Source organism: Cupressus sempervirens, chromosome 11 (assembly GCF_028749045.1).
Source record: "Cupressus sempervirens isolate cs-2001-9-10 chromosome 11, ASM2874904v1, whole genome shotgun sequence".
NCBI lineage: Eukaryota > Viridiplantae > Streptophyta > Pinopsida > Cupressales > Cupressaceae > Cupressus > Cupressus sempervirens.
In genome coordinates, this window is record NC_143128.1 from 56132481 (window position 1) to 56152814 (window position 20334).

A 20334-nucleotide genomic window follows, 5' to 3' on the forward strand; every position below is an offset into this window, starting at 1 on the left:
TTCATATGCTTTGGTGCACTCATCATAGTTCAAGATGCTAGACAGCCCGGGCCACAAGTGGTGAGTTTCCAAGGCATAGATCAAATATGAGGACATGTAAAATTGCTTGAATCCTATGGCCAAATTTAAGTATGAGGCAAGCTCATCAAAGATAATCTATGCCTAGTTCATCGGCATATCCTCAACACATATTTCTTGTACTAGAAAGAAATGATGCTCGAAGAACTCCAAAATCTTCTCTTTTCCTTTGAGTCTTAGGAGGAGCATGGGGATATCCATAATATCTCTTTTTAAATTTGTGCTGAACAGGGTCTTTGACATTTTTCTCTTCTTTGAGCAAGTAATCTAGAACCATGTCCTTTGAATATCTTCCTATTTCAGGGTCTTCTTCTCATTGAACATGGATGTGAAAGAGCCAAAATCAATATCACAATACTGCTCGTTCACCGAAATACAAAATGCGGACTACATCAATGCTTTTTTTATTGAGATGAGAATAGATTGGTCAGGAAGCAAAATCTACTTTATTTCTGGGTTGTATCTCTTGATGCATTCCTTCACTAGCTCAGGTGCATGAACTGTCATTGGAAAATTGGCTGCCTCAACCAATCTACTCTCTTTAAGCTTTTGAGTGATTAGGTGAATGGGTTGAGAATTGAGTCTTCTATATAAGATCACCCAAATCGTAGAATTTGAAAGATGTGTTTGTTAGTTCTATTAACTCACTCTCCAGGCCAATTAACTTATCACAACCAACAACTCTAATTGCCATTCACTATGATTGCACATGATACAGTTCTTGATAAAAATAGTCATTTTAATATACTTGAAGAAATCAATTATAGGAAATTCCGATGAAATAGTTTTAATGTTGGTGCCACACAAATGAAATTAAGTTCAGGCAACAATTATAACAGTAGGATTTGCATTTAATTCCACGATCAATGTCTATTTAAACTTTCTGTTCATTTGTATGTAAAATATTAAATTACCGAAAGCTATATTACTTTCCTTAAAGTAAAGTGATATGACTAAGAATCAGTTAACAACACAAATGATTTAGCTTTATGAGAAATGCCTTACTTTTCTTTAGAGTCCAGAATGTAGGTATACTTGATAATATTAACATATGCAGGAGAGAGAGAGAGAGAAACACTTAGCTTTTTTGCAAACTCATTCTCCTTCTATTTAGGATTGCAACACAGGGAGTAATCCTTTGTTACCTTGCACACTTCATTCTTTCACTTTCTGCCTAAAGCTTTTAAAACTACATTTCCTTTATATCGAGGTTGCATTCCCACTACCGACTTCTCTAGATGTATCTTTCAATCATCTTCGAGGAATATTCATATTTTAAAGTCGATTGTGTTTCTATATCTAAATCCTCAAGATGAGTAACATTTTTCATTGCCTTGGGATGGAAAATTCCTTTACTAGCAATATTTCCTTGACTAGAGCACAACTAACAATACTCTACCCTTAACCTCAATCTAATGGCCTTAGAGCTAGGTCTTTGAAAATCCCTTATTGATTATGAGTCCAAAATGATTTATTCAACATCATGATCACACTTTTTGATCAATGAGATTGGGAATTTGGCTTAAGTTATTACACCTTTAGAAGTAGAACAAAACAACTTTGCTTCCTTGAGTATGCAATAGAAAACTCATAGACTGTGTTACCTTGCAACATTTGGTTTTATCTCCACAAATTTGAATGGGATTCATTCTGGCTTCGATCCATATCTTCGTAGGCCTTTCCAACATGACATAATCATATTCTTAGCTTGTTAATTACTGTCACTGCTTCATCCTTTGGATTCACACACGATATAGTTTGCTCAAGGGGAAAATCAGCTCAAAAGCTCAAAGTTTGTGGGGCATGGAATATTAGGGCAAGATAGCAGAAAATGAAATGCGGAAAAACTTAGTAGAAAATGAAATGTGGAAAAACTTACTTCTCATTAGGAGGATGCCAGAACATACCCCAACCATGCCTAGATCACCTAGACCTTGCATGCACCAAAAAAATAAGAAATCCGCTTACAAAGACTAGGTAAAGGTAATACAAAGGGAGATCTAGAAAACAATGAAAGTAGATCACTTTAGGAAAGATGAGAAGTAAGTGACCTAAAAGGTACTTAGACATCAAACTTGGACACACTCACTTTCATACCAATGAATTCAATGTTTTAAGGGTAAGACTAGAACTTGGCAGCTAGCTCTGACTAGGGACTTAGGCATTGCAAATGTCTGAGAAGGGACCTAGAATCTCTAGTTTCACACAGCCAGAATGACAAACTATGACGGGAAAATAACTAAGCCCGCAATAGAAAGGAAAAGTAACCTAGGAAAGTAGTAAAACAAAGCAAGGAAAGACACAAAGCAAACCTACCTAGACTAGCACTAATTGCATGGCTTACCTACTTTTCAATTATGAATTTGATACAACTTTAGATCCTGGCCATTGTAAGAAAATGGCAGAATCTCTCCAGAAGGATATGCTAGAATGAAAGAATTGTTCTAGTTTGCTTGCATAATCTTGAAAGGTCCCTTCCAGAGGGAGTCAAACTTGTGATGCATACCTTCTATCCCATAATAGGACCAAGTCGCCCTCCATGAACTTCCTTGGTCTAGCCTTCTTATTGAAGAATGTATTCACACACTTCTAATTTTTAGTAATATGATCAACCATCCTTTTGCATTCTTCTTCCAACTTAGTTAGGTACATAATGCGCTTCTCCAATCCATCTTGGAAAACTGGATCCTTGATCACCTATTGTAGTTTATAGATGGATAGCTCTAATGGGAGTGGAAGATTAGCTTCAGCTTTGTATACTAGCCCAAATAGGGAAATCTTGATTGCCTTCTTAGGTGTTACTTTGTCTGCCCAGAGTGCATCGTACAATTTCTTGTGCCATTTCTTCTAGTTCTTAGAAACCAACTTCTTCATGATATTGATCAAGTTCTTATTGCTTGATTATGCTTGACCATTTCCTTGAGGGAAATAGTTTGATGAATGATTGAGATGTATGCTATTATCATAGCATAATTATGTAATCTCTATAGAAGAAAAGTAAGAGGCATTGTCCATGACAAGCTTCATTGGCAACCCAAACCTTATTAAAGTGTTTTCTTTGATGAACTCACATATGACTTCAGAAGTAGTTTTTTTGGTAGGCTTGGCTTCCACCCATTTGGTGAAGTAGTCCGTAGTAGTAATGATATACAAATGACCAGTAGAAGAGGGCTGATTAATTGGTCCAATGAAATTAATTCCCCACTGCTGAAAGGGGTCTTCAATCACAACTGGCTTTAGAGGCAAAGCAACTAATTGAGGCCTGCTAGAGAAAACCATGCACTTGTTGTGCTTGGCCACCCATTTATAAGCATCATTGAACATGCTAGGCTAGTAATAAATTGCCTCAAAATATTGTATGTTGTAACTGGTGATGAAAAATGACCACCACATGCCTCATTGTGGAAACTATAAAGCAACCTTTCTTCTTGAGGTTCATCCACACATCTCAAGAAGGTTCCATCTATTTCTTTTTATATAGTTGGTCATCATATATGACATACTTAGCTGATTTAATTATGAGGTCTCTTTTCTACTTATATGTCAGTCCAACAGGCCAATCCCTATAAGTTAGAAAATAGGCAATGTTTGAGAACCAGAGATCTTGAAGACTAACCATCAATGCCCTTGAAGATTCATCTTCTTGGCTCAAGTCTCAATTTTTTGCAATTATCCTTCATAAACCATTTCCTCACACTAACTTCATTGGCTTCAGGTCAATGTCACCCTCTTCAACTTTTGCTATCCATTCACCTCTAGTGTTTCAACCTATCTCTTGTTGGGTCAATCTGCTTTTGACTGTTGAATTAGGTATAAATACAACATAATGAGAGTGCAACACATAGAGTCTAAATTTTTTGAGTGCTCTTACCACTGTATATGTGTTCTTTTCCTCTTGAGAGTATCTCAAATCATGCTCTTTAAGGGGAGTACTCATGAAAGTAATGGACATTTGGATACCTTCCTTGCTTTCTTGCAAGAGTATTGTAGATAGCATATGACCTAAGGCATAGCAATATAGTATGAACTCCTTAGTATAATCTGGGTGGACCAAAATGAGTGCTTTGGCTATGGCATCTTTAATTTGATCAAAAGCCTTTCTTCCAAAACCATTCCATTTAAATCTTTTACTTCCTTTCATCATATCAACTATGCATTTGGTGATTTTAGAAAAATCAAGGACAAAACATCTTAGAAAGCTCACATGTCCAAAGAATGATTTGACTCCAAATTTTTTTCCCAACAAATTTAGCTATTGGATGACTCTAACACATTCTGGGTCAATCTTGATGCCTTCCTAGGAGACTATGTGACCCATAAGTTTTCCTTCTATAACACAAAAGACTAATTTCTTGGGATTGAGTGAAATCCCACGTTCCCGACATATTTTCAACACTTTCTTCAAGTCCCTTAGATGATTTTCTCTTTTCTTGGAGAAGACTATTAGATCATCCAAGTAGATATTGATGATCTTATCCTTTAGATCAGCAAAGGAGGAATTCATAGCCCTTTGAAAGGTAGCACCGACATTAATGAGCCCAAAGGGCATTCTATTATATGCAAACATTCCCCAAGGAGTGGTGAACATAGTCTTGAACTGATCTTCCAAATTTACCTCATTTTGGTTGAAACCCAAAAATCCATCTAATATTGACATCATTTCAGAGTCAATAACTATTTGCAATAAATGATCCATATTGGGAAAGACATAGTTATCCTTTAGAGATGCCTGGTTCAAATTCCTGAAATCCACACAAACTCTAATCTCTCCACTCTTTTTCCAAATTGGGACAATGTTGGCTATCCGCGTTGAATGGTGTATGGGGTAGATAATTCTTGCTTCCAGCATCTTGTGAACTTCCCTAAAGATGGCATCTAAAACCATAGGGTTGTAGTTACACCGCTTTTTCCTGAAGGGAGTAGCTTCAGGCTTGAGGGGAATTTTGTGCTTGGATTTACCATTCCTAAAGGTCTTTAGGTCCTCATATCCCCAAGAAAATACATCTTGGTATTATGATAACAATCCCTTTTCTTTTTCCATTTCCTCCTTCAAGCATCTACTACCAATATTAACCATCTTGGGTTTATCTTTGGTACCCATGTTCATTCCTTCATCCTCTCCAGAAGTTCCACCTTTTCTTCCCCTTTCCCTTCTAATAAATGCATCATGCCTATCAAATAGTTTCTCAAGGGAAATAAGATGTCGAGGGATCTTGTGACCTTTGAGTTGTTTAGCTCCAAGATCCAACTCTTTCTTGGTGTCAGGGGAGAAATATTTGCAAGCATTTTCACTCCCTTCAAAGTAGTGGTCATTGAAAGGTTAGGATCCTTCTAGGAAGGACTAGATCTACTTATCATCATTGAATACTTGCTAGGTCTCAGTGTTGCCAAGAAGGTTTGGCCTAAACAAGACTTCAACCTTGTACTGATTATTTGTGAAATTCATATGGGGAAGTGGTAGCGAGGATGATGCGGCTAACAAGTCTGCCCTTGCATTCTATTTGCTTGGAACAACTTGAATTGAGAAGGCGTCTAGGTGATCAATCTCATCCCAAACCCTATTTTTGTAATTCCTGAGCCTAACATTCTTTACAGTGTACTGGGCTCAAACTTGTTTTACTATAATCTCTGCATCTCCTTGAGCTCTTAAGACTTTCACTCCTCTCTGCTTTGTAGTAGTGATAACTAACAACAAGGCTTCATACTCTATTGTATTATTGGTGTTTTTGAATTACAAATTGTATGCGAGATGAGTTACATCTCCACTTGGGGATACAAGAACTACACCAATTCCAGACCTGACAGTAGTGTAACTGCCATCAAACTCTAGGGTCCAAATCTCTAGGTCACTAGAAGGCTCTAGTTGTTCCTCAAAAAAATTAAAGTCAGAGAACATCATTTAATTTTTGAACTCCATTTCTTGATATAAGGTCTGTGTCTTAGGATCATCAAACTTCAAGACTGTGAACTTGGCTTTCTCCTCAGGTTCTGACTTGATTTTCTCATTACCCATGAGAATTATGGCATGATACCATCTTGATTTCTCCTCCCATGTCCTTGCAAAAGATTCTACTTAAAAGCATACCATAGTTGGCTAAAATATCTACTACTGGGATGGTTAGCTTCATTCTCTTTACAGGGTGAGTTACCAATGCTACTTGTGCATCTTTCACTTGACCTATTAGAGGGACCTTCTTTGTATCCATGGAATAGAAACCTCCAAAAGTTTTGGTAAGGGTCAAGCCAAGGGCACAAGAAACTAAAGAGGGCATGACGTTATCAGATGCTCTAGAATCAATTATGTAATTACTAAGCTTATGGCCATTTATGCATAAGGACATATAGAATGGGCCAGGCTCTGACCAAGGGAGGTAGCCAAAGCTGATGCTTCTTCCTTTTTTAAGAGCATAGGAAAAACATGCTCATCATTAGCTAGTGGGCCACTATCCAATTGAGATTGCTCATTGCTAATTGTAGAGTTGACATTAGGTTGAGTTTTGGCATTAGCATCACATTTACAATAATCTACTAGCTTTTACAATTTAGCAAGACGAGTTTTGAGATAATCAAGGGGAGACACCTGGATACGTGCATCCTTACAATATTGTATTATGTCAAATGAGGAGTGAGGCTTACCATTTGGCTCAAATTGTGTTTACTCTTTTCTCCAAGAAGAGGAAGTAGATGCTCCAGTTGCAGCTGGTGAAGGGCCAATGGCTATGTTCCGGGAAGGAACAAAGTTCATTAGATTCTTCTCTCTTTAACTTCTCATAGCCATGGTCATCTAAATTCCTTCCAAGGTGGTGAAGCAATCACCTCCGACCTCTGAATTTGATTCATACTCCAAAAAGAATGTTCTAGAGTCACCATGGGGAGCAGAATTGTCTTCACTTTCAGGGTTCTCAATGGTTATCTTGTTAGTAGTAGTGAGCTCCTTATACCTATTCATTTCTTAGAAGGAATCACCATCACGATCCACTCTTAGGTGGAATATCCACATATTTTGCTTCTTGGGAGGTGCCTCAATAGTGAGTTTTTACTGAGTAGACGACAATTGTAATGGTATGCCTTCATGTTGCCTTTGGGGAATGTCTTGATATGGTTGCTGGAGCGAAGAGCCGAGCTTCCCCATTTGTCTCTTCATGGAAATCATTTCATTAGAAAGCTTCTAAAGCATTGCTTTAGTATTGTTAGTTACACTAGGGGCAGAGCTTGTTGAGGTTCCACTCTAAATTTCTCTTTTCCATTTCCCGAATGCTATCAGATCATCCTTCAATTCAATTGCCAAGGTCTGAGTAGCCAAAAAATTAGCCACATGCATACATCTAATTTGAAAGCTTATGTCAAGGGGCATGGAGCTAGTGAAGAACATCTTATGGTTATCAGTAGTAGGTCTGCTTGCAGTAGGAATCCCATTGACCAATTTGTTAAATTTTGCAATGAAGTCTCTCATAGGGATGTTTGTTTCCTTCTTTATCTGGATAAGTTGAGTCAACAGAAAATTCTCATCCTTTATACTCTTATAGCATGCTTCAAATTAGTTCTGCATGTCATCCTAGGTCGTGATATATCCTACTGGAAGGTGCTAAAACCAGTTAGCTGCATTGTCAACCAAGGTTTCCACAAACATCCTCACTGCTACATCTTCATGTTGAGGAAAAACAACACTGCATGCAGTGAAGAAAGCTGCAATGTGCTCATCAGTAGAGACCTTCCCATCACCATTGAATTTGGGAAAATTCTTTCAAGAAGCTCTAGGGAGGTCATTATTGGTAGCAAATTGTGAAGGGCCAATGACATTACCCCAGGGAACAACCATTGAAGCATGGAGGATTACTGGTATGGCCTGAAAAGTGACAATAGTAGGGGTAACTACTCTGTGAAGAGTGAGTGTGTTGCACAATGATGGGATTTGAGTGAGGAGAATAGGAGGCAAAGATGAATGGCTACATATCCAGGAAATAGGTGAGGTGGCAAAAAAAGAGCACCATAGATACCTTGATGTATTGGATCCTAAGAGCAAGTTCTCCCTCTTCCTATAGGATCTTCCAATATAGGGAGCTCAACTTTCTACAATTCTTCAAACATAGGGTCAACCTGCCCTTTATCATGAGCATTGCGGGTATATTTATGATCCAGGGTGAAATTATCTTAGTTCACAATGGGCATGCTTCTCTTAATCTTCTTTCCTGTAAAACTCCCTCCCAATATTCAACATTGGCTTCCTCTCTTTCAAGGGTGAAGCTTACTCTTCTATATTGGTCAAGGCACTTTCATCTTTTCCAAGTGAGGGTATTCAACTAATTTATTATGCCCTCTTGTTCATCCTAAAAACTAAGGTTAGGTTTCACTACTGGGATTTGTCAGTCGTGAGGCAACACCGTTTCTCCTTATGAGTTGTTATTCATGGCTCAACTATTTGAGTGCCATAGAGATGATCTCTAATTTTCTCAGTAAAGCCACAAATAGACTTACTTAAGAGAACTTAAGATGTATGAGTATCTTCCCCAGTAGAGTCGCTAAAAACTATTGGTTAATAATTTGTCTTGCTTATCTTTTTGGTTTATACCTTGACTATTAACTTGCCCAATGTTTTATGGAGGAAAAAGATGTTAACAACAGAATGGGTCAGTGTAGTTATCCATCAGAGACCCTTGAATTGAAAGGTGCAACTCCCTTTTGAATGCAAGATATGCAATAAATTTTGTTTTTTGTGTTTTGGGGGTATTCTCTTAACCAGAGAGTAGAAGAGGCAAATACCAAGTCATTCAACACTTTAAACAACTTAGGCAATTGGAAGGGAGACTAACTCACAACATGCAATCTATTATGAACTACAATGTAATGAATGGAAATATGCATAACTAGCTATGAAAATAGGAATAAAGGAAGAGATGGCAAAGTAGGTAATTCTCAAATTACATAATTAGCTGATGTTTTGATAATACCCAGATTGTGTATCTCTTAGCTTCTCCACACACCAGTTTTTGACTTCCTTATGCAACTAACTATATTAAACACACAAACTATGACACACAATAGAGAGAACATAAGAGATGTTGATGTAGAAGAAAGTAAGACAAATAATTTGTTGAACGAAGGAAACAAAAACCATGTTCATTTACATTCATTCAATTCTCAACATTAGCACATTCATTCCATACACTATACTGAAACTTAATGAACAACAAAACTTGAAATGGACTCAGACTCACACATAGTAGTCCTAGCTATAGGGGTTTTCCCAAAGTAAATTTTGTTGATCTTATTAACATCTTAAAAGGTCACATTTATAGGCCTTCTCAAAATGGCCGGTTACATTGAATGATTGCCTCGCAAAGCATCTCTGAACATAATAAACTAAATAGGACAAGCTTGATTCATTTTCCATTACAAAGATTGACAAAATGCCATGAATTAGTAGGAAAAAAAATTGAACAAGAAGAACGACAGATGTCTGGAAGAGCATAAGAACATCATGTCTTCTTAGGAGTAACTGATTTAGTTCTATAAGCCTTCATGACATCAGTTACTTTCTCTAGTTCTTTGACATCTGGAATGATGATGTTGTTAGCTTGAACCATCCAATAGTCACACATCTCTGTCAATTCATCTATTTTGGCCACCCTTGACTGGAACTTCTTTGATTCTCTCCTTATGATCACGTCCACTGTCGAGAGTTCCTAGATCTTAGATACTTTGAAGTTGAGTGGGTCAAGTGCTTTATCAATAAATGCCAAGAGCTTTGATTTCATTCTCTCAATATCCACGAGCTTTCCATTAGAGGACACAAAACACTTTGTATGCAATATCTTCAAATATTGAAACAACTTCTCAATAACCTTTTGCACTAGGTTGCGTACATCCTTAAGCTCATTTGTTGATCTCATAGAGCTTTCTATACCAAACTCCAAGGATTGTTTCCAGTGAAATAATGACTCCTTCTCCATCTTCAAAATCCCATGAGTAATGGCCACATTTGTCTTCATGTCAATTAATTCTTATAGAAGGACAAATTTCTCTGTCAGCTTGTCTAGTATCTTTTATATGGTTGTCTGATGATTTGAAGCTGCTTCCCTGAGCTTGTGAGCATCCACTACTAGGCTTCCCAAGTTTTCAACTAGTGGGGGACCTTGAGCCTTCATTTGATCTACCCATGCTCGGCCAACCTTCCCGAATTGCCTTTCTTGTTACAATTTTAGGAGTATATTTTTGTTCTCCTCTACATTTGGGTCAAATTGACTCAATGAAGTGCTCTTGAGTGCAGACCTTATCTATTCCACCTATGTTCGAGGCCTTCAATATTTCCTTTTATGCTCTAAGCTCTTCCAACTTCTCCTCAATTTTCTCATTGGTAGACTTCCACATGTTCACCATGGAGTCGTGAACTGGGATGCCAAGGTCTACCATTCTGATCTGGAAATTATCCTTTGAAAGCTCATGAAATATGCCTTCCTTCTGTGGCTCAACGATCTCTATTAGCATATGGCTAGTTGTTGAATTCGTAGCCAGTGCAATAATTGTCTTTTTCTTTTTCATTTTCTTAGATGGCTGAGAGGAGGTGACTTGTGTGATCAAGTCCTTTGATGGAGCTACTTCCTAATATATCCTCTTCTTCCTATCAATGGTCTCTTCGAGCCATGACTTTGTATAGAGCACATTGATAACATACTGCAAGGTAGTGGGATCAAGCAACTTCCTTGGAATCAAGGGAGTATGCTTGCTCTAAGAAGCAATAGGGAAGGCAACGACCTTAGTTACCGAAAGGGCTAAGGTATTCCCTTGGTTGAGATGCATCTTGTTCCTGGTCATCCACGGGGTTGGTGTTGCCATCCAAATTGATGACTTGGATAGGGGAAGAAGGCTTAGCCATTGGTTTTCTTGTTCTTTCCCCTTATCCTTGTCATCTTGCTTCTCCCTAGCCTTCGTGATGTTTGAAAGAGGGCCAACTCTGCAAGTAGGAGTGAGTGACACATTCTTTTATGGAGGTTGGTCTCCACCTTGATGAATGAACTCATGGTGGTTGTCATTGCAAATGACTGGGTGGCTCCAACTGATACCCACCCGTAGAACCAGTGCTTTTAGTCCTTTTCTTCCTCACTCGAGTTCACTCCACCCGTTTATCTGTTCTCTTGATTATCCCTTGCATAAGAACCTCCATAGTGTCAATGACTGGACCTATAGGTAGGGTAGACAAAATTGGGGTACCTTTGATCTTTTCATAGAATGTAGGATGCATGTAGGCTCCATCATCTACAAGGTTAGAAACATCAACATAACCATTATACAATTTAATCTCATTAATGGTTAACCATGACCAAAACCTCTCTCGAGTTTGGTACTAGTAAAAACCCTAGATCAATAGTCTTCAATATTTGGGACATGCCTGTAGGCATATCCCAACTTCAAGTAATCCCTTAGAAAGTTAATTAGATCATATTGAGGCCTAAGTACGTCATAGTCTAACAATTTAATTTTTCTCTCAAAGCTCTTCACCAAATTTTGAGCATATGATATGGAAGTACATGAATATGATCCTACCACTATAGGGAAGGGAATCCTGACTATCTTCTTCACATTAGAACACAGGGTGTTCATTTCAAGGATCTATCGAAAAAGTTTGACTAGAACCACGTCGTCTTCTGGATATCTTGGCAACCTCTTAGGAAATCCATTGTAAGATCCTATTCACAAATAGGTGAAACTTAGAAATTGGATGAATGAGCATCCAAATTGGCTTATGGATGAAATTGCCCCTAGTGAAAATCTCCTTTCAAGGGAACCTTGCAATTCTCGACATAGCCTCATTGTGAAGGTATCATTAACAACCACATACTCCTCATAGCTTCTTTGAAGCTGCAGATGTGGGTAAAATTCATATACTTTGGTGAACTCATCATAATTTGGGATGCTAGGGAGGCTGGGCCACAAGTGGTGAGTTGCCAAGGCATAGATCAAATAAGAGGACATATAAAACTACTTGAAACCTCTAGCCAAATTTAAGCACGAGCTGAGCTCATCATAGATAATCTGTGCCCAATCGATCTCATCATAGATAATTTGTGTGAAATGCAGACTGCATCAGTGCTTTGTTGATTGATATTAGAATAGATTGGTTAGGAAATAAAATTTGTCTTGTTTCCAGTTTGTATCTCTTGATGCATTCCTTTACTAGCTTAGGTGCATGAACCACCATTGGAAAACTGACTGCCTTAACCATTTCACTCTCTTTAAGCTTTTGAGTGATTGGGTGAATGGGTTGAGAATTGAGTCTTCTATGAAGATCACCCAAATTGTAGAATTTGAAAGATGCGTCTGTTAGCTCTTTTAACTCATTCTCTAGGCCAATTAACTTATCGTAACCAACAACTCTGATTACCATTTGCTATGATTGCACAAGATACAATTCTCGATAAATTGCTATTTAAATAGACTTGAAGAAACCAATTGCAGGCAATTTCGATGAAATAATTTTAGGAATTATAACGTCGGCACCACATGAACAAAATTAAGTTTGGCCAACGATTATAACGACATGATTTACATTTAATTTCATGAGTAAAGTGATATGACTAAGAATGACTTAACAACACAAATGCTTTAGCTTTATGAGAAATGCCTTACTTTGCTTCAGAGTCTAGAATGCAGGTATACTTGATAATATTAACATATGTGTGTGTGAGAGAGAGAGAGAGAGAGAGAGAGAGAGAGAGAGAGAGAGAGAGAGAGAGAGAGAGAGAGAGAGAGAGAGAGAGAGAGAGAGAGAGAGAGAGAGAGATTTTCCGCAAAACCATTCTCCTTTTCAGGATCACAATACGAGGAGTAATCCTTTGTTATTTTGTGCACTTCATTCTTTCACTTTTTGCCTAAAGCATTTAACACTACATTTCCTTTATACCGAGGTTGCATTCCCACTACTGTCTTCTCTAGAAGTATCTTTCAAGCATCTTCGAGGAATATTTGTACTTTAAAGTCACTTGTGTTTCTATATTCAAAGCCTCTAGATAAGTAACCTTTTTCATTACCTTGGGACAAAAAAACCCTTTTATGGCAACATTTCCCAGACTGGAGCACAGGTAACAACACTTTACCCTTAACCTTGATTTGATGGCCTCAAAACTAGGTCTTTGAAAATCCCTTATTGATTATGAGCCCAAAATAATTTATTCAACATCGTGATTTAACTATTTGATCAATGAGACTGGGAATTTGTCTTAAGTTATTACACCTTTAGAAGAAGAACAAAACAACTTCACTTCCTTGAGTACGCAACAGAAAACCTGCACCTATGTTCCCTTGCAACACTTGATTTTACCTCCACAAATTTGAATGGGATTCATTTCGGCTTCGATCCATAGCTTCGTAGGTCTTTCCAACATGACATAATCATATTCTCAGCTTGTTAATTATTGTCATGACTTCATCCTTCAGTTTCACACTCGATATAGTTCGCTCAAGGGGAAAATCAGCTCAAAAGCTCGGAGTCCATGGGGCATTGAATATTAGGGCAAGATAGCAGAAAATGAAATGCAGAAAAACTTACTCCTCATTGGGAGGTTGCTAGAACACACCCTAACCATGCCTAGATCACCTAGGCCCCGTACGAACTGAAAAAACAAGAAATCCACTTAGAAAAACTAGGTAAAGGTAATGCAAAGGGAGATCTAGAAAACAAAGAAAGTAAAACACTTCGAGAAAGATGAGAAGTAAGTGACCTAAAAGATACTAGACATCAAACTTAGACACATACTTACTTTTATACCAATGACTTCAACCTTTTAAGGGTAAGATTAAAACTTGATCGATAAGGTACTCTAGCTATGTGTAACCCTTGTTTATTCAAGAAAGGGGTTCAACAATTCAAGGATAATGGATTTTTAATGCTTTTGGATTGGGTTTCATGATAAATTATCAAAGAATGTTACGATTTGCACAAATATAAATGATTTTCATATTTGAGTACAATAGCTCCTTTGAATCATTTTATGAAATTATGCACTCCTAAGATTTAACTATTTCAAGGTTTGAAGATGGTTGTTGATCAGAGATTTCTTTAAAGAGAGCTTTTTTATCATCTACCTCCTTCTCCTTGCTTCAACCATAAATAGAAGTACAAACTGAACTCCAAAAATTAAACTAAAATGACTGCTCAATTCAAAAATCATAAGCTATCTTTCAAACTAAGTGTTGTCCTCAAACATTCTATGTTGCAAATTTTTTATGAGGTATATATTAAAATTTATGATGGTTCTAATGAATTTCCTCTTTTGAGTATGTGTTAACAATATGAAACGTCTTTGTTTTTTTCTTTAAGAAATAATAAATTGTTGTTTTTAGAGGGTTTCTTATTATTTTTATTAGAAGGAAATTATTTTTTTGTTTCGATTTCTCACTAAGATTCAAAGATTGAGGAGTATTCATTTGACCAAATTTATACATAATACAATCTTTAACCTTATCTCTTATTTCGATATTAGAGCCTTACATTCTTGATGACTCCAACCTTAAAAGACTCGTTAAGAATTAGTTTTACCAATAAACAAAAGACCCCTTTAATTTTGTTTAAAGATTACTTTATTTTTAAAGTAGCAAAGTAACAATAGCCCATTCAGTATTTTAAGTATTTTAACAATTTTTTTTAGAGTAACAATAGCTCACAAATGTAAGAGAATTATTTAACGTTGTAGAATTTAAATCTGCCCGTAGATTAAAGAGAAACTCTACCAAATAACATTACAATCCAATATTCTTCGAACAAGATATCTGCAGACTCAACATCGTATTTATTCAGATGTCATCGAAAGCTCTGCAATCCATAATATAATACCACTTTGTTCCCATTACCTTGTTATCCCATTCCTCTGGCAGTTGCACCCGCCTAATCCTCACAGGATATTATGGAAAAAGGTTATGCAGTGTGGGAAGCAAGAGGTACTGTAACGAGGAGTATTTAAGATGTCGAGATACAGAAGTTAAGAAGTTGCAATAGGAAAAATATTGGATTCAATGCAAACAGTCATGGATATGTGAACAAATCAACAAAAGTAGAGGCTGTGGGTGCTAATCTGTAAGCAATAGGGTTTGCGTAATGCCGTTGATAATAAATGAAAAAATAAGACCTAGGTTAAAGAGCGCCAGCAATAATGGTGGAAATTATAAGGTCAAGCCTCCTGCCAAATACGTCAAAAAATGTAGAACTTAAAGCTTTAGAAATTAGCGGGAAGGACGGAAATTATACAGAAATTTTGAAATCAAGTAAAATCGAAACTTTCTTATTCTTCGTTCTTCACTTATACCATGCGATCCACTTGCCAGTGGTTTTTTGGATAAACTCGTACCAAATCGATCCAGCAAAACCCAATATTTCCGTTCTGAAAACAAATGTTGTAAAATGTTGTTCTCTGTCTATCTTAATATCAGAACACTTTGTAGAGACGCAATTGCAGGCCGCTCTACATAATTTGTTTTCTACACACAACCCATCTATAGACTGTTCTACATACCTCTTAAGTAATGCAGACCTGCATTGCAAAGAAAGCCTTCTCAGAAGGTAAGCTTGTCCACCCGTTCATTACTGTCAGGGGGCTTACAGTTACTGCGGCCACATTTTTTCAAAACAAACTCATCAACATGTATGTCAAGTGTGGAAGTTTGATGGAAGCTCGCAGGATTTTCGACAACATTAGCGAACCAGACGTTTTCTCGTGGAATATGATGATTTCAGCTTACAGAAGACATAAGTTTCCTCAAGAGGCGTTAACCTTGTTTCGGCAAATGTTACAAGCAGGTGCAAAGCCTGATCAGTTCATATTTGCAAGCATTCTTCCAGTTTGTGCGGATTTGGGAGCTTTGGAACAAGGTATGCAGATACATGAATGCATAATTGAAAGTGGGTTTCTATTAGATGTTGTAGTTGGAAGTGCCCTCGTAGATATGTATGCGAAATGTGGAAGTATAGAGAAGGCAAGAGGATTGTTTGACAGAATGCCTGAACGAGATGTGGTTTCATGGAATGGGATGATTGCGGGATATGCACAAAATGGTGTTCTTGACGAGGCTTTATGGCTTTTTAAACGAATTCCTCAACCGAATTTGGTGTCATGGAACGCAGTTATTGGTGGGTATGTACAAAATGGGCTGAGTGAAGAGGCTTTGGAAATTTATAGGCAAATGCAACAAAGCGGAGTTGAACCTGATCATTTTACTTTTGCCAGTATCTTATCAACCTGTGCCAAAATGGGATCTTTGAAACAGGGTATGTTGTTTCTTAGGAGAGTAATTGAAAGCCGGTTTTCATCCAATGTTATGGTTGTCAATGCGTTGATAGACATGTTCGGCAAATGTGGAAGCATACAAAAGGCTCGCGATTTGTTTGACAAAATATGTAATCCAAATGTGGCTACTTGGACTGCAATGATTACGGGATATGCTCAAAATGGTTTTCTTGATGAGGCTTTGAAACTTTTCGAAGAAATGCCTGAACCAAATGTTGTCTCATGGAACGCAGTCATTGCCGGTTTCGCACAGGGCGGCTTTGTTGAAAAAGCCCTGGATATTTTTAAGCAAATGCAACAAACAAGTGTCCAAGCGGATCAGTTCACATATGCGAGCATTCTGCAAGCCAGTGCTAAAATCGGAGCTATGAAATCGGGTATGGAGATTCACCAGAATATAGTGGAAAGTGGGTTTTTGTCAAATGCTGTACTTGCAAATGGCCTGCTAGATATGTACTCTAAATGCGGGAACATAGAAAAGGCACACAAGCTGTTTAGCAAAATGCATCATCCAGATATGATCTCATGGACCGCGATGATTACAGGATGTGCACAACGTGGTCTTCTTGAGGAGGCCTTAAGGTTCTTTAAACAAATGCCTCAGCCAAACGTTGTCGCATGGAATGCAATCATTGCTGGATATGCACAAAATGGGCTTGTTGAAAAAGCTTTGCAGAATTTCAAACAAATGCAACAAGCAGGTGTCCGGCCTGATCAGTTCACCTTTGCCAGCGTTCTCCCAGCCTCTGCCAAAATGGGAGCTTTGGAGCAGGGTATGGAGTTCCATCAAAGAATACTCAAAAGTGGGTTTTTATTAAATGTCATAGTTGCAAATGCCTTGATAGACATGTATGCCAAATGTGGAAGCATACAGAAGGCGCATGAGTTGTTCAACAAAATGGATAATCCAAATGTGATTTCATGGACTGCGATAATTGCAGGATACGCATTGCAGGGCTACGGAAAGGATGCCCTCAAACTCTTTACATTAATGAATCACTCCAAAACTTACCCCGATCATGTAAGCTTTGTTTGTGTTCTGTTTGCCTGCAGTCATATAGGTTTAGTGGATGAGGGCTGTAAACATTTCAGTGACATGAGTGACTCCTACTCCATTATGCCTGCGGTGGATCATTATGTATGCATGGTTGACCTTCTTGGCCGTGCTGGCTATCTTGAGGAAGCTCTAAACTTTATTATCAAAATGCCAATTAAACCAGATGTGGTTTTGTGGATGTGTTTGCTTGGTGCTTGTAGGTCACATAAGAATACAGAGTTAGGAGAGTTTTTGGCAACTGTTCTTTTTGAATTGGATTTGAAAAATGTTGCTCCTATGTTCTGTCAGCCATCTAAGCAGAAGTCGGAAAGTGGGATTGACATCAAAATTTAAGGAGATTGATGAATGATTTCAGAATTGGAAAAACACCTGGGTGTGCTTGGATTGAAGAGGGTAAAGGAGTACATGGATTTATTGTAGAAGACAGACCACACTCGCAAACATATCTGTGCAAATTTAAAGAAATTATCTAAGAAGATGAAAGCAGGATGATAGATTTTAGTTTCAAGATGGGCTGAATGAATGATATAGAGGAATAGGAGAAGATAATATTAGTCTGTCCTCACAGTGAGAACTTGACCATTGCTCACAGGGTTTTAGACATACCCCGAGGAACTATTGTTGTCATGAACCTCCAGTATGTTTATATTGTCTAGCACCCTGTAACAAGCTTTATTTTATCTCCAGGATTGTTGCAAAAATGATAGTGAGAGATTGAATGATATCAATAATCAAACTTGGTAGATAACAGGGTGTATGACCCTATTTTTCCACTACTGGATTCTACCCAAAAAAGTGTTGTGGGGCTGAATGATCATAATCATCGCACTTCTACCCATCCTATTCATTGTGTACAAAATAATGACCCTTAAAATATCTACCATAAGCCTTTAGAATGCTCCTGACTAACTTAGGAGATGAATTTGTGCACTAGCTCCGTGATGTCTAATGGGCCAAACAAAATCTGCGATTTTTTTTGGAGAATAATATCTTACAAAGTTACAGAGAATCACCAATTCGATGCACTATGACCACCTTTTAAAACTTGAATCATTGAAATTGCACCTTTGAAACTGTAACCATGAACCTCTATAAACCTATTTGAACTTGTGTGAACCCTGTTGAACCCAGATGAACCTCAATGAACTCATTAACCTGACTGAGACCATCTCGAACCTATGAGAACCTTATTCAACCTGTCTGAACTATCTGACACCCGACTGAACCAGTTTGAATTAGTTTGAACCATGTTATACCCTGTTGAACCATATTGAACTGACATGAATTGAAGTGAACCATCTTGAACCTTACTGAACCAGTTTGAACTAGTTCGAACCAGTTTGAAGCAGTTCAATGTCTGTGCATCTTTTACTTAATAGAACTTAATGTGCAAATTAGAGAGAAAGGTTTACCAAAGCAAGATTTGCAAGTGGGGAAGTTTAATTTTTAATCTTTTTAAATCGGGGTCCATATGTGGGCCTACAATACCAAATAATTGATTTGGAAAACCAATTGAATTTACTAAATCTATTACCTTGATTATAAAAATTGCTCTGTATCGCTTCCTTCTTAAACTTATGCCAATCCATGACACTATAACTTATGTTGCATTATATATTGAAACCATATAGTAGGCTATATACATCTGATATATCATATCCCTGTAATTATAGAGTTAGTTGATTAATCCTTTGTCTTCGCTAACTAAAACTATATGAGTGAGCACTATGTAGCCCTCCTAGACAACAATCTCCCCCTTTGGCATTGCTGTAAACACTCAGTGAAAAATGGCTAAGTGTTCAATGCCAAAATCAAAAGGATCCATATAGATGATATATTTGAGATATCCAAAAGCTCTCCCCTTTGGAATTGATGTAAACTAGTGAAAGTTGGCTAAGTTTTCAATGCCAAAATCAAAAGGTTCCATATAGATGATATATTTGAGATATCCAAAAACTCTCCTCCTTTTCATATTATCTTATTATACAACTCTACCTTTTCCATACAACATTTTTCACTCTATCTCTCCCTCTTTGACATCAAGGACAAAGGTGAAATACAAAAAACTAACTAACAAGACTTTATTTACATATTTCAAAAACTTTGCATCAAGGAAAACCCATTCACACAAGATGGAGTATATCTAGAAAATTACCTTTAAAGTCTGAAAATCAGTAATCCATGCATTCTTTAGACTTTATGCTACTTGAATTTTCCCACAAATGGCATAAACTACCAACTCTGGTACTTCCAAGTCCGAGGGGATGAAAACTTCATTTGACCTTTGTAACTAATGCTCTTCAAGTTCTTTCTACATTACCTCAAACTTTGGAGTGACTAGACTCCTTAATTCTGCAAATTTTTCCTTTAATCGAGCCTTCTCCACCTCCAAAACAATTATCTTTTCCATAATTTTGGACACTTGTCATTATAAGAGAGGAGTTCATTTAACTTTTCCTAAGCCTTAGCCTTCTTTTCTTGGTTATCATCACTCTTTCTGATAATCTTATCCAAATCTTCTACATGATTGGTAGATAGTACACAAGGAAAATAAACTTTCATTCCTTTAGTTATTCAATATTTTGCCTCTTTTACATGTTCATTCAATAATTGAACATCAGTGGCAACAAGCTTCTATACCTCTATATAGTGCTTGGCTTTGAGTCTTTATCTTTCTTTTCTTCGATTGCATGCTCAACAGTTTGAAAATGAGCATCAAAATCATCAAGAACCTTTCCAAGGTTCTTAATTAAATCCCCTTTTTGAAAAGTGTAAGGCATAGGTAGAAATTTGTTGATACTATCCAGAGACCTATTCAATAGCCTTTCCCTCTTCTTTGTGTTTTTTCTCGGACCTTTCTTTGGCCTTGACAAAGGCCATCAGTGAAAACTTCATTAACAGATCATCATCATACTCTATATTGTC

General features: G+C 37.3%; 1 pseudogene across 1 annotated transcript; it reads left to right on the forward strand.

Annotated features, from left to right (window-relative positions):
* The first annotated feature begins 15454 nt into the window (after window positions 1-15454).
* On the forward strand, window positions 15455-18185 carry LOC149528222 (pentatricopeptide repeat-containing protein At2g13600 pseudogene; annotated as a pseudogene). Its single transcript, XR_016358562.1, has one exon. The product of XR_016358562.1 is annotated as a pentatricopeptide repeat-containing protein At2g13600 pseudogene (transcript).
* Window positions 18186-20334: the final 2149 nt, after the last annotated feature.